Here is a 14474-nt window from a genome sequence, read left to right on the forward strand (position 1 = left end):
CTATCTATAATTCCAGCAATCTGTGTGTGTGTGTGTGTGTGTGTGTGTGTGTGTGTGTGTGTGTGTGTGTGTGTGTGTGTGTGTGTGTGTGTGTGTGTCTGTCTTCCTGTCTGTCTGTGTGTCTGTATGCGACTGCTGTTTCTCGACGACCGCCGGTCCGATCTGATTGAAACTTGCCAGGAATATTGCCGGGGCCGTGCGGATGTGCCTTTTCGAGGTTTGATATTAATCGGACGAGCGGTTCCCAAGTTACGGCCATTTATCTGTTGACCAATGACAAGACACGGTGCTATGAAGTCACAATTAATATTTATTTATTTATTTTTGCACGATTGAAGTTACAATTCTTCTTCTTCTTCGTTTGGTATGACGTCACAATCAACGCTGGGGACCTGAGTATGTGCCTTTTCGAGGTTTGATATTAATCGGACGAGCGGTTCCCAAGTTACGGCCATTTATCTGTCAACTCATGACAAGATATGGTGCTATGACATCACGAATGACGTCACAATTAATGTTTATTGATTTTTTTGTTGTTTTTTAAGGGGGGACAAGAGAGGGGAGCGAGAGAGGGGTGAGAGAGGGGAGGGAGAGGGGGGTGAGAGAGAGGGGCGTCACAATTCAAGAGAGGGGTGAGAGGAGGAGGCGAGAGAGGGGAGGGAGAGAGGGGGTGAGAGAGAGGGGCGTCACAATTCAAGAGAGGGGGTGAGAGGAGGGGGTGAGAGGAGGGGGTGAGAGAGTGGCGAGAGAGGGGAGGGAGAGAGGGGGTGAGAGAGAGGAGCGTCACAATTCAAGAGAGAGGGGTGAGAGGAGGGGCGAGAGAGGGGGACGGGAGAGGGGGTGAGAGTGGGGGCCAGAGAGAGGGGGAGAGAGGAGGGGAGAGGGGGGTGAGAGTGGGGGCGAGAGAGAGGGGGGAGAGAGGAGGGGCGAGACTAGGGGGAAGAGAGGGGGCAAGAGAGGGGAGCGAGAGAGGGGAGGCGAGTGAGAGAGGCGTCACAATTCTTCTTCTTCTTTGTTTGATATGACGTCACAATTGACGCTGGGGACCTGAGTATGTTTCCCAGGTGTTTCCCAAGTTATGGCCATTTATGATACGGTTGGTCCGATCTAATTGAAACAATGCCCCAATCCAGTCGTCGTTTACGAGAGCGAAGGAACGAAGCTGCACATATTGGCACGCACCTACGGGCACGCACTAGTCTGATATAATGTGAAGAGTCTTGGCTTGGGGGTTGATGGTGTCAATATTTTTATGATACAGCGACCAATGTCATCAGATCCTCCTTTTGCTACGTCTTCCTTTGCTACACAACTAAATAATTATTAATTAGAGGAAAGTCAGTAGGTTAAATTACTCGGTGTTCTAATTAGCTTTGAACTCAAGTGAGTTCATCACATTAACTTCATTACCTGAAAGGTTTCAAGAAAGTTGTACATGCTTCAATTATTGAAGAGGTTCCATATTCTAATAGAAGATCTGATCACGGTGTATACATCTTTCATCAGACCGACTGTATGTTGGACTATTGCAGTCCATTATGGCAATCCTCCCTGACACGAGAGCACATAGCTATGATTGAAGCATTGCAAAAACGCACACTGAGGATTATCTTGGCTACTAGCTATGAATCCTACCATCATGCCCTGTGAACGTGCCAGCTGAACTCTCGACAGGAACACCATGAAAACTTTGTAAAAACTTTGCATCTTCTTTGCATAGTAGATTTCCAGACTGGTTACCTGGAAAACAATTACTCCGTAAGACAACTGCGTCATGGTGACAGATTCTGTGAGATGAAATGTCGAACTGTTGATGACATGAATGCTCTTTTAGCTTGTCACATGTTGTTATGCTATGATTATGTTATCTTCAGTCGTTATTTACCTTGTAAATCATTCACAATTCAGTCTTGAGGTCACGATGTTTTGATCATAAAACAATGAACCATGAACCATCTTCTGTCCACATCCACATCAAGCCTATATTTTCCCCACAGTCATGGATACCAAGGTTACATGTCCATATCTATATTTTGTAGAATGCTGGACCCACTGTTAGCTTTGAGGTAGACATTGCTTGCTGAAGATCAATAGCAATGACATGGATCTCCTGAGGATGCTCCGAAGCTTGTTTTGACAGACATTTGGTATTTTCTTGGGCAGCCTCAGTTTGCCAAAGGTGCACCTCTTTCTGATTTTTCAACAGTGTTGTCCTTTCTTGATACTCACATGTCTGCAACTTCATGTCAATTTCATGATATTGTGCACAAGCGTCAGAGGATAGAAGTTTAAACTCGATATTGTAATCTTCGCAGAAACTTGTCATAAGATGCAAAGTTCACTGAATCATCGGTGGTTGAACCAATTGAATCATTCTCACTTTCTTCTGTGCGAGCACATTGGTGAGTATGGGTGCCATCATTTTGAATTGTGTGGTTTAAGTGTTCCTTCTGAGGCTACGGCACTTATGCTTGGGGGGGAAAGAATATGTCAACATCTGTTGACTCCCTCTACAGTTGAACTTTAATATTTTAATTATTATCTCCACCTCCTTTTCACCTGTGTGTTTGTCTGTCTGTGAGGAGGATATCTCAAAAACTTATGGATGGATTTGGACAAAACTTGGTGGACAGGTTGTGTATGTGAAAAGGACAGATCGATTCGATTCCGGTGAAGATCCAGATACAATCATTTTTTTAAGTGATTCTTCACCATTGAGAGATAAGGTTAAAAACGATTCACTGTAAAGCACAGCATCTCGAATGGACGGATTATGACAAAACGAGGCAATGAGTTGGGTCGTTGACAAGAACAAGCCAATTAGATTTTGGTTCAGGTCCAAATCCAGATCTGGACTATCAGTAGGATACAAAACGTAAACTAACCCGCCTGGCAGGGGTATGCGCTCTACTAAGTGCCATTCTAGTTTAGAGTGTCACCATGTAGGGTACCATCATGGTGCCGCATGTAACTATTCTTTGACAAAAGTGTGGGACCCCCTCTCCCCCCCCCCCCCGAACAACACGTGAACTGCATCATTGTGTTTACATTTGGTAAAATAGGAGTTAAAATGGTAAACTTTTGAGCTGTATTTTGTTGTGGCAGTCATACCGATCTGGAGGATTGGTTGCACAAGCAACAGTATAAAGATTTCGATATGGAGGCTTGACTTTGAGTTATGAGGGGCGGTCAAGAGGGGGTTGAGTGTACATATGATTGAGGCTCGTGGAAGGAACAAAACGGAAAGGGGGAAACATCAACGCCAGAGTGGAATTGAGAGTGAGAGTGAGATCAAGGGGAGGGTAGAAGGACACATGGAGGTGAACAAGCTGCATGGAAGCTTAATGAAACACAGCAAGAAGAGGAAGGGGAAAGCAGGGATGAAACAGAAAAGGAACAAATCAACTGACAACTAACAAGATGAGGGAAAAGGGGCAAATCATAATAAGGTGGGAAAAGGGTGTGCTTGGGAATGGGGTCATCTGGGGTAGAAGAGATAATGAGTATGGATGGGGGATGACTTGAGGTCGTGGAGGGCAGCTGCCTCTAAACCCTGGAGAGAAGAATAGGATTGAACAAACTGGGGAAGTTGGTTTTACAGGTGAGAGAAAAGAGGAACAAATGAGTCGAGGTGAGCAGTGAGCCTGGATTTGGGGAGTTTAACAAGACGAAGGTCACTGGCAGACCGTGTGTGTCCTGCAGAAACATGTGAGGGACAGTAAGCTTTGTCGTAAGAGTAAGAAGCTTGATCAGTAACTTCGTAGCCTAATGTGAAAGTACAAAATGAAATGTGGGTTCAGTTTAAAGTTGAGGTCAAAGACTTTCTGATCGTACCATGAATGTTTGAAAAAAATGTTTGGTTGCGTCGCAAGTATTCCCTGTAGGTGTACAGGTAACATCTGTTCGCACATCCGGCACAAGCGGGGTTGTTCCCACTCGCTAATTGGTGAAGTGTAAGGTGGTGAAGCTGAGAAAGCGGTTTTTGGCAGCTTTGGCTTGAAGGACAGAATGTTGGTGGTTGCCTTGACTTTTTTGTCTGAAGTGAAAATACAAACATTATATGCTCGAAGGATGTACAAGTTTGTTCTTGCTAAAGTTGGTTTTGTTTGGAAAATACAGGACATTCAGTGATACAGTATTCAAATGAATTTGTAACTTTTTTCCATTTCCACTTTCCTGGTCATGGTCGGTTTTCTTGGTCCTCCGAGAGATATACTTCCAAAAAGTTAAGTCATTGTTCCAGATTTGTCTGTGCTGCCGTCGGTTTTCTGTTCTCTGTTTGTTTCATTTGTTTTTCGTGTTGATTACAAACTCCCATGTATTTTTTCGTGTTCATTACCTTTGCCACCGAAGGTGGAAGGAGGTTATGGTTTCACCCCTCTTTGTCTGTCTGTCTGTTTGTTTGTGTGCAGGATATCTCACAAAAAGTTGAGTACAGATTCGGATGAAACTTGGTGGGCAGTTTGGGTGTGTGATAAGGATGAACTGATGACATTTTGGTGAAGATCCGGATTCGGATCCGACAACTAGAATTTTTAAAGTGATTCTTCACCATTGAGAGATGGGGCCAAAAACTGTAAATAGCACGATATCTCAAAAAGTTGTGGGCGGATTCGGACGAAACTGGGTGGACACGTTAGGTGTGTAACAAGGAAGAATTGATTCGAATTTGGTGAAGATCCGAATCCGGATCCAGACACGAGAATTATTTGATTTTAAAGTGATTCTTCGTGCATTGGGAGATTGGGTTAAACCGATAAAGAGCATGGTATTTAAAACAAGGACAAATGTGTCCAAGAGCCGCGTCCTAAAGGTTTTGTCTTCACCAGAAGAAGAAGAACAAGAACAACAAGAGGAAGAAGAAGAAAAGAAAAACAAAAAAACAACAACTTCCAATATTTCGTCACATGCCTTGATTAAGCCAATAGCAAGACCCATCATAGTGTATTTACGTATTTACGAAATAAATAGTGTATTTACGAAATTACAATACATTAAATGGAATAATCTTTAAATAGTAACGTGAACTTTTCGAAACTTTAAAGCAAATGTCCGAATATATTTAAAAGTTCATGATAGATGCTCTCAAACGGCACCTTCAATGCGAGGATGTGTACAGGTGTTTAGTATTTAAGCAGATCCGGATCCTGTATGTAAAAGAGCCGAAGAGTCCTAAAGTTTTTGTAAGAAGAAGAAGAAGAAGAAGAAGAAGAAGAAGAAGAAGAAGAAGAAGAAGAAGAAGAAGAAGAAGAAGAAGAAGAAGAAGAAGAAGAAGAAGAAGAAGAAGAAGAAGAAGAAGAAGAAGAAGAAGAAGAAGAACGCCGAGCTCTCTTCGAGCCACGTTCGCGACGCGAGACGCGGCTAAAAGTTATTGGCCCCGATATGTTCTACTGGATCAGGCATTGCGTGGCGAAGGCATTTCGATTCTCTATCTCAGGCTCAGATAGTTTTGGGCCTACCCGTTTTTTTTTTGTTTATTTGTCCCCCCCCTTTCTCCCTCACCTCTTTTGGTTTGTTGATTGTTGGTTGGTTTGTTCAAGGAATTACAAAGAAATTTTGCACAGGAGGAGGCCATTCGGCCCACCAATCTGCCCAGGTGGACAGTTCCTTTTCTATTTCATCTCCACTTTTCCCCTTCCTCTTCTTGCTGTGTTTCATTCATCTTATGTGCAGTTTATTCACCCCCATGTGTCCTCTTCCCCCTCCCCTTGATCTAAATCTGCGGTTGGTATTTTCTCCTTTACATTCTGCTCAATCTTTTCCATGTGCCTCGACCATGTATACAATTTTTTTTTAATCTCCAAATGCAGTAAATGGCTGATGAACAATGAACATTAAAAATCAGTTTAAGCTGGAATCATGCTGTAAGTTCATCTACACACCCACGATACAGATTCAGCCCTGCAATCTTGTATTTCATTACTTAAATATGTCACACCTTCACCCCCTCATTCACTGATCTTTGTTTTAATACAGGTGTTCGTAAAGGCTTTTTAGCCAGTAGGTCGTACGTTTCCATTCAATTTCAGTAAACTATCATCAGCGTACACTGTATGATGCTGGTGAACAAGCGTGCTTGGTGAGTTGGCTTGTGTAGGGAGGGCTGGGAGGACCCACCCTCTCGCAGCTGCAAAGATCCACCGTGCATGAAGTGCAGCAATGGAGTAGCAGTCACAAGCAATTCCGTGCTGCAATATGCAAGCAGCTTTGTTGTAATGTGCAAGCAGAGAATGTTGCATGTCATTTGCAAATTGTGGAGGTAGCAGAAACCCATGCTGTTCATTGCTTGCCAAACAAACACGGAGTAGCCCACAGTTGCACGGGCATGTGGAGGCGCGGGCTGGAGCGTTGGCGCGTTTGGCACGCACCTCGCTCATCCTCGATCTGCTTTCTCACTGTCCATGCTTTCGTTTTAAAATTATATCTGTGCAATCTCAATATGTGCATTGGAATCTATGAATAAAGAGGCTTTCTGTTATATCACCTCCCTCGTTTTAATTGTCTCTCGTATTCGGCCCCAGAACAAAAAATCCAAGGTCATTCAACAATTGTTCGCTATTTCTGCAAAGAGAAAGACCTTTTTGCATTAAAAACGATACACATCCAACTCGAAAGCATCTGAAAATGAAAAGCCCGTTCGTGACCGCTTTGTGTTCGGACTCCTTCTTTCATCTGCTAAACATGACGAAAACAACTAAAAATGAAAATTGACGATTTTATGCAACCTTGACCTTTGACCTTTTGGTCGAAAGAAAAAAAAACAAGCCCAAAAAGCAATCAGCTTCCAGCTCTTGATTGGCGAACAAATTTAGTGACCCAATATGCTAGTTATTAAAATTTTAGGTCATTTGGATGAACATTGATGATTTTATGTGATGCTGACATTTGACCTTTTAACCAAATTATTTTGTCTTCTCCATCGTCTCATAACAAAGCTTAATGTTGAAAATTTGACAAAGCTCAAATGGGAAATTAAAATTTCATGTGAATTGCATGAAAATTGATGATTTTTAGGTAATGCTGACCTTTGACCTTTTCACCAAATTATTAATTTGTCTTCCCCATATTCTCATCGTAAAGCTTTGTTGAAAATTTGATCAACACACGTGATAGCAAAACGCCGTCTTCCACTGAACTGGGGACGGGCTAACTATTCCACCGGAGCTCTATGCACATGCATTCGAATTGCTCAACATCCGGAAATCAAAATGGACCTCCTTGTCCCCTCCTCATAGCTGTTCCCTACCCAGGTGGACAGTTTACTTCCATAGACCCTTTTGTTAAATAATTTTGCCTCGACAAAAACTGAATTTCAACCACACGATGAACTATTCAAACCTTAGCAAAGAAGAAGAATGGCATGCACTCAAATCTCTCTGGAAACTGGAGGATGTCATCAAACCGGCTGACAAATGCGGTGAAACAGTAGTTTGGTTGCCTTAACAAACATGAAGCCAACCTGCAACTTTCCAACGCTGGTTTTTACTAAAAGGTCAACAATGACCTTACATCTCAGGCTTTTTTGTCCAAAACCAAAACCAAATTTTGGTTTTGTGAACCAAAATTTTGGCAAGGAGACCAGCAATGATTTGATATCCAAACAAGAACCCTCACCAACTGTTTCCAACCTCATCATCACCACTAAAAGAACATCACCCTTGCCTTTGAGTAGTCTGGCCTGGGTTTGAATGTCAGACGAGCTATAAACCGTCACCCTGGGGTCTTGCAGGCATGTAGAAGCATTAATGTGTGGGCCGTCCCTCGGATGGACGTTAAACTGGGCGTCCAATCTGCTAGCATTAGTTGTGGAGGACGGAGGATAAAGATCCCACGGTGTCCTTCATAGGCAAGCTATCTTCAGCACCCTGGCCAAATTAAAAATTACCACCCTGACTTCCTGTGTCTGCATTGTGACCCATCCAATATTGTAACCCGAGTCACAAAACTGCTTCGGTAGAGTAGAACAGATGCTCTGTATCTAGCATGAATGAACCAGTATGAACAGTTTAAGTTTTGTATCCCACTGATAGGCCGGCTCTGTATCCAGAGCTTAACCAAAATCTAATTGGCTTGTTCTTGTCACTTACGCAAGTCATCCACCAAGTTGTCTTAAGTCATGACCCGTCTACAACTTTTTGACAGATCGTGCTATATGTCGTTTTTGGGCCTATGTCACAATGGTGAAGAATCACTTAGAAATTAAAAAATGCCTTGGATCTGCATCTGGATCTTCACCAGAATCGAATTAATGCGTCCTTCGAACACACCCAACGTGTCCACCATGTTTCATCCGAATCCGTCCATAACTGTTTCAGATATCGTGCTATATATTGTTTTTGACCCCATCTCTCAATGGTGAAGAATTACTTTAAAAATTCCAGTAGTCGGATCCGGATCTTCACCAAAATCGAATCAATTCGTCCTCGTCACACACCCAACCTGTCCACCAAGTTTCGTTCGAATCCGTCCACAACATTTTGATATATCCTGCTCACAGACAGACAACCAGACAGACAGACTGAAAGCATAACCTCCGTCCAGCTTCAGTGGCAGAGGTAATGAATGAAAGATTCACAAGACCAACAACTCGAGTGGCCCTATTATCTCCACTTGTATTTGGCCCAACCAACTGACCTCCAGTGACCTTAAGAAGAAGATGGCTACTCTCATCCATTAAAGACATTAAGGACACCAATCCTGCACTCACAATCGTTGAACACTTGAGGTTTACCTCCGATAATTTTTTATTAACTTTGGACATCAAATCCCTGTTTGGCCACCACGAAATAAATGATCACATCGGTGCCGCGTCCAATGGCAGAAATGATGTTGAATGGTTTATCGACTTTGTCAATTCCTTCCACCATACCTTCAATCTCACAAGGGACATTTCGAGTACCTCTGTCACCTCTCTCGACATTAATACTTCAGTCAAAGAGAATGAACTTGCAACTACGATCCATTACAAACCCCCATATTCCCACAGCTACCTGTCTACCTTCTATATTCATTCTCCCATCACTCCCACATCAAAAGTTCATTTCCATATTCATATTTCCTCGGACTCTGTAGTCTGTGCAGTGATGATTCCGACTTCAAATCAAAATAATATGGCATGTGCAAGCTCTTTCCTCAACATGCCTTTGCCACCTCTATTGTGTCCGGTGCACTGGAGCAAGTCTGAAAACAACTGACAATCGATCAGACTGCTGTTCAACCTTCTGAGAATGAAAAAAAAACTGAAGAAACAAGATCCTGTTCACATTGATCTTCTATCCCGGTTATAACCTTCAAGTCAAGAATATTCCGAGGAATTTCAAGCTTTTGCAGAATGATCCTGAAACCGCCTCAATTTTCCCCAAAATCACCTTTCATCTCTTTCGAGTGGGACAGAAATTTGCAGAATTACCTCTCAGCACGGCTGGCAGGATGGCCTCGAGGTACACGCACTTTCCATTAAGTTGTCCAGCCTGGGTTCGAATGTTGGACATGCCCCGGTGTTTTACAGCAGGGTGATTCATCAGGATGTGTGCTGTTCCTCGGATGGATGTTAAACTGGGTGTCCTGTCTGCTGGCATTAGCTGGTGGATGTTAAAGATCCCAGTGTCCTTTGCAAAGAGTTGGCGAGCGATCGCCATCACCGTGGCCAAATTCCAAATTCCTGCTCTAACCTTAGCTGAACATCAGGCCTGGCCAGCCGGTTTGTGACAAACTTGGGCCAAGCCTCCCCTGGCCAACCCCACAAGAACGTGGGAAAAATTGACGAATACACGACGACTTTTGAAATGCATATTCCGTCATGGAATGCTCGGCCCTCATATGCAGAAACCCCAGGAAATGCTGGTGTTCAAGGCATCATAAAGTATTGTGACGAACGTCACCTCTGGATAACTCTGAAAGGAGGGCGGGTCTTTAAGAGATCACGATCTCCAGTGGCCCCAAAACTTCCCGCATAATCCCACGCCCAGAGTCGCGTTACCATACACAAAAGCTTGAGTGTGAACAGGTGTTCAGTGTAAAGTCCGAGTGAGAAATCCGAGAGTGCAAAGGCCCGAGCACCTGCGGTTACACAACAGATTTTAGTCGGTCGGCCGAGCTTAACCAATGTTGCATTACCGCATCTGATATCAGGTCAGGTCAGGTATGGGAGCATGTGCCAGAACAGCGCGTCGCTGCGTCCACTTTCCGCCGGTACTCCAGGGGCCTCCGTCTGGCCATCCCCCAGGCAGATGCCAGGCCCATCCCCATCTCCTTGAGATGATGGTCAACCTGCTGTAACCATGAGGCACGTGGTCGGCCCACTGGCCTCCTCCACTCATGAGACTCCCTCGCTGAGAGAATCTGGTGAGCAGGATCAGCGTCAGGAAAACGAGCCACATGTCCATACAGCCGCAGCTGACGCTCACGGACTATGCAGGTAACAAATCTCATCCGAGTCTCTCTCAGCAACCGCTCGTTGGACACAAAATCCGACCAGCGATAGCCAAGGATTCTCCGAAGAGACCTGGTACCAAAGGAATTAAGTCTCCGTCTCAGATCCTTGGTCAAAGTCCAAGTCTCGCACCCATAGAGCAAGACTGGAAGTACCAAGGACCTGAAGACTCGGACTTTCGTCCTCCCGCACAGGTACCGGCAGCGCCACACCCCATGATCCAGTGAATCCATGACTCCCCAGGCCCGACCCAGACGTCTATTGACCTCCGGCTCACAACCTGCGGAGACATGAATATCACTGCCAAGGTAAGTGAATCTATCCACGACCTCAACATCCTCACCACAAACAGACACAGACAGGACAGCAGCATCCAAGATGTCACCGAAAGACTGGATCTTTGTTTTGACCCAAGAAATCCGTAATCCCAACGGCTCCGACTCCTCATTCAGCACCTCGAGGGCCCCCAAGAGGATGTCTAAAGTCTCCGCAAAGATGACTGCATCATCTGCAAAATCAAGGTCCGAGATCTTGACATTGCCAAACGATGCACCGCAACTTGATCTCTCCGACATCCTCCCAAAAATCCAGTCCATACAAGTGCTGAAAAGTGTGGGGGCAAGTACACATCCCTGACGAACTCCAGTAACAACTGGAAATAAGTCAGAGGCGGTACCACCACACTTCACAGCACTCTCAGTACCAGAGTAGAGTTCAGACATCAGATCGATCAGTTTCGGTGGCACCCCACGAAGACCAAGAATCCTCCAGAGGACATCCCGATTCACTGAATCGAACGCTTTACAGAGATCAACATAGGCTGCAAGCAGCCCCTGCCGAAACTCTCGTCTGCGTTCGGTGAGTACACGAAGTGCAAGGATACGGTCAATCGTTGACCTCTTTGGTGTAAAGCCTGACTGCTCTGGACGCTGGTGCTCAAGCAGATGGTGGCGAACCCTATCAAGAATTATCCGAGCAAAGACCTTGCCCGGCACTGAGAGCAGCGTCACCCCTCGGTAGTTGTTGCAGTCTTGGCGATCACCCTTCCCTTTCCAGAGAGGGACAACAAGGCCCCTCTTCCAGTCAGTTGGGATGATGCCTGTGTTCCAGGCAGAGCACAAAACTGCATGCAACGACACGAGTGCAGCATTTCCACCAGCCTTGAGAAGTTCGGCATGGATGCCACAGATCCCTGGAGCTTTGCCCCGTTTCAACTGGTTCACCGCAGCCCGTGTTTCCACAAGCGATGGTGGACCACAGTTGATTCGAGGGTCAGCAACAGGGATTGTAACACCCTTGACGTCCAACTCGACAGCTGGGGGATCAGCCTGGTACAACCGCTCGAAGTAACCGGCCCAGCAGGCCTTCACTTCAGACTCCTCTGTCAAGAGCCTACCACTCTCTGCTCGAACTGCAGTGCTCCGAGGGATGGGCTTGGATGAACGTAATGCGCGAATTCCCCTGTAAGCGGGACGAGAATCACCTGTCCACAGGTGATGCTCTACCCCCTCACAGATTCCTCGCACATAGGCCTCCTTGTCCACCCTCAGTGCACGTACAGTTTTACGCCTCGGCTCCCTGAACAGCTCAGCTCTGCCATTCAGCCTGGCCCTGCGACTCTGGTCAATGGTAGCCAGTGTCCCTTAGAGACAAAATTCTTCTTTGCCCTGCGGTGAACTCCAATGCATCCACCAGCAACATCAAGGACGGTGGTCTTGAAGGTGTTCCACAACTCTTCAGGACCCCCCAAAGCACCCAGACCCCCCAAGTGTCCACTCAGCCTGTTCGCAAACTCCTCAGCTACTCTCTCATCCCTGAGCTTGGCAACATCCAGCCTAGGCTGGGATGGTACCATTCTCCAGGATTTAAGGTGCAGCTTTAGAGTTGCTACAACAAGCCTGTGGTCAGTATTGAGGAACTGAGCACTCCGGTAGACCCTGCAGTTCTGGATCATCCTCCAGCGACCGTCAATGAGGACATGGTCAATCTCCTTTGCCACACCGCCAGCGTTGGAATACCAAGTCCAGCGATGAGCTTGCGGGCGCTGAAACCATGAACCAGCCACCCTAAGTCCATGACTTCTTGCAAAGTCAAGGAACTTAGTGCTATTCTGGTTCATAGTTCCTGACCCATGGGGACCAACACACACCTCATAACCATCCCTATCAGTTCCAGTCGATGCATTGAAATCCCCCAAGACTAGAAGTGTATCTCGTCTGGGGCACTGATCAACCACAGACTCGAGTGTGGCGTAGAATGTGTCCTTCACGGTAAGATCACTCGCCTCAGTCGGAGCATAAATAGAGACCAGGGAAATGACACCTAAGGAGTGACGAATCCTTAATCTCATAATACGCTCGTTGACCGGTGTTACCTCAATTATCATTGGGGTCAGCTTATTGGACACAGCTACAGCAACTCCTTGGGTATGGTAACCATCAGAGCGACCAGACCAATAGTAGGTGTAACCACCCACCATTATCTCGCCGCAATCCGGTCTCCGAACCTCAGAGAGAGCTGCAACCCCGATGTCCAAACGCTTGAGCTCAGATGATAACAGAGACAGGTGATCATCCTCTCTTAGGGATAGGACATTCCAGGCACCCACCCGAAGGGACCGCCTCAGGTTAACCCAAGGAGACCGCCGTCTGGTGGACGACACCTCAGCACCACTCCGACACACTCTCCCGCAATCTGACCCAGGGATGTTACCCCGTGGTTTCCCTCCTATCAAAGATTGGGGGTCCCGAAGGCTTTGCCCCAATCCCATCATCCGGTGAGCTGCCCTGCGAAGGGAAGCTGCACAGGAGGTACTCCCACGGAGTGGGTTTTCAGATTTTTTTGCGTTTTTGCGTTTTGCGGAATGAAGCGTTTTACGGTGGCTGGAGTGCAAATCCTGCCACCAACCTCCTAATAAGAAGTAACCCAACTGCAGGAGGACGTCCGCAGACACAGTTGGGCACTAGATATGGATGGCCGTTGGCTCACAATTAGCTCCTCCGCCCTTTGACAGGTTTTGTTTTTAATCCTGCTGGGTGTCCATATCCAAACACCCTCCTCACCAGAAAACCTGGTGGGGGAGACGGTTTAGTCGCCGACAACCCGACCATGGAACAGGTTAGTACAGGTTTACATGGTACCTGTAGCAGGTCACAGATCGAACCTGACCTGACATCTGATATCGAACTTCGACAACACCTCAGCAGTTTTATGCCACCACCGGAACAGACAGAATAAGTCAGGACAGTTTCTGGAGGAAATGGCTTTTAAAGGCAGTAATCAAAATGCTAGTATTTACAAGGAGAGAAAACCATGAAATGACATACACAGTATGTTCAACAATTAAGCATAGCGCCTGTACTTTACTAAATTATCCCATAGACGACAGACCCGCCTTCGGAAACTTACTCGTGACTAAACACGCCACAGTGCAGTAAATTCCGGCATCATGAATTTGATGTGGAACAGAGAGATGAATGATTGGAAAAGAAAAAAATGACAGCCTCGGGTTTCAGCGCAATATTTTGTCTCATGAAGTGGTTTTTGGGGGCTGCGAGGAAAATGTGTGGCATATGGCTTGTAGAAAGGAATGTGGAGTGAGAAAAATGACACATTTGGGATTTCAAACTCCAAAATCGCAACGCAGACCTATCAACACGGACTTTCGACAGTTAAACTAAGCAGTATAACAATGACAACTGCATTAACTATGGGACAATCTCTTTGGGACTCCTCAAAACCACAACAGTATATTGTCTGTGTTAAACACGGATTGTGACTTATGATGGCTCACCAAGTTTCTGAAATAAGCTGAAACTACTCGGAAAAGTACCTGAGAGAAAGGCCTGTACACCTGCACAACGAAAGACTGAGAACTTTCTCAGCTCGCCTCACAGGCAGCTGCTCATATTGCAAACTCTAGACCACATGGACCGGTGCAAGGACCGAGTGGACGGGCGTTTGCAACAAAAACTCCCGATGGATAGCGACCAATGAATGGACTGTGTATCTGGATTAGGTGCTTCTGAACACCGACGGGAAG

At 45.9% G+C, this 14474-nt stretch overlaps 1 protein-coding gene and 1 long non-coding RNA gene across 2 annotated transcripts in view; one reads left to right on the forward strand and one right to left on the reverse strand.

Moving 5' to 3' along the window:
* LOC147028600 (triacylglycerol hydrolase DDHD2-like) overlaps window positions 1-14474 on the reverse strand; it is a 464798-nt gene that overhangs the window by 88260 nt on the left and 362064 nt on the right. The gene's annotated exons all lie outside the window — the stretch shown is intronic.
* On the forward strand, window positions 1838-6469 carry LOC147028602 (uncharacterized). Its single transcript, XR_015057615.1, has 3 exons — window positions 1838-2179; window positions 2316-2402; window positions 5977-6469. It is a non-coding gene; the product is annotated as an uncharacterized LOC147028602 (long non-coding RNA).

Source organism: Eptatretus burgeri, chromosome 4 (genome assembly GCF_056783735.1).
Source record: "Eptatretus burgeri isolate ZD-2024b chromosome 4, Ebu_testis_v1, whole genome shotgun sequence".
NCBI classification, from domain to species: Eukaryota; Metazoa; Chordata; class Myxini; order Myxiniformes; family Myxinidae; genus Eptatretus; species Eptatretus burgeri.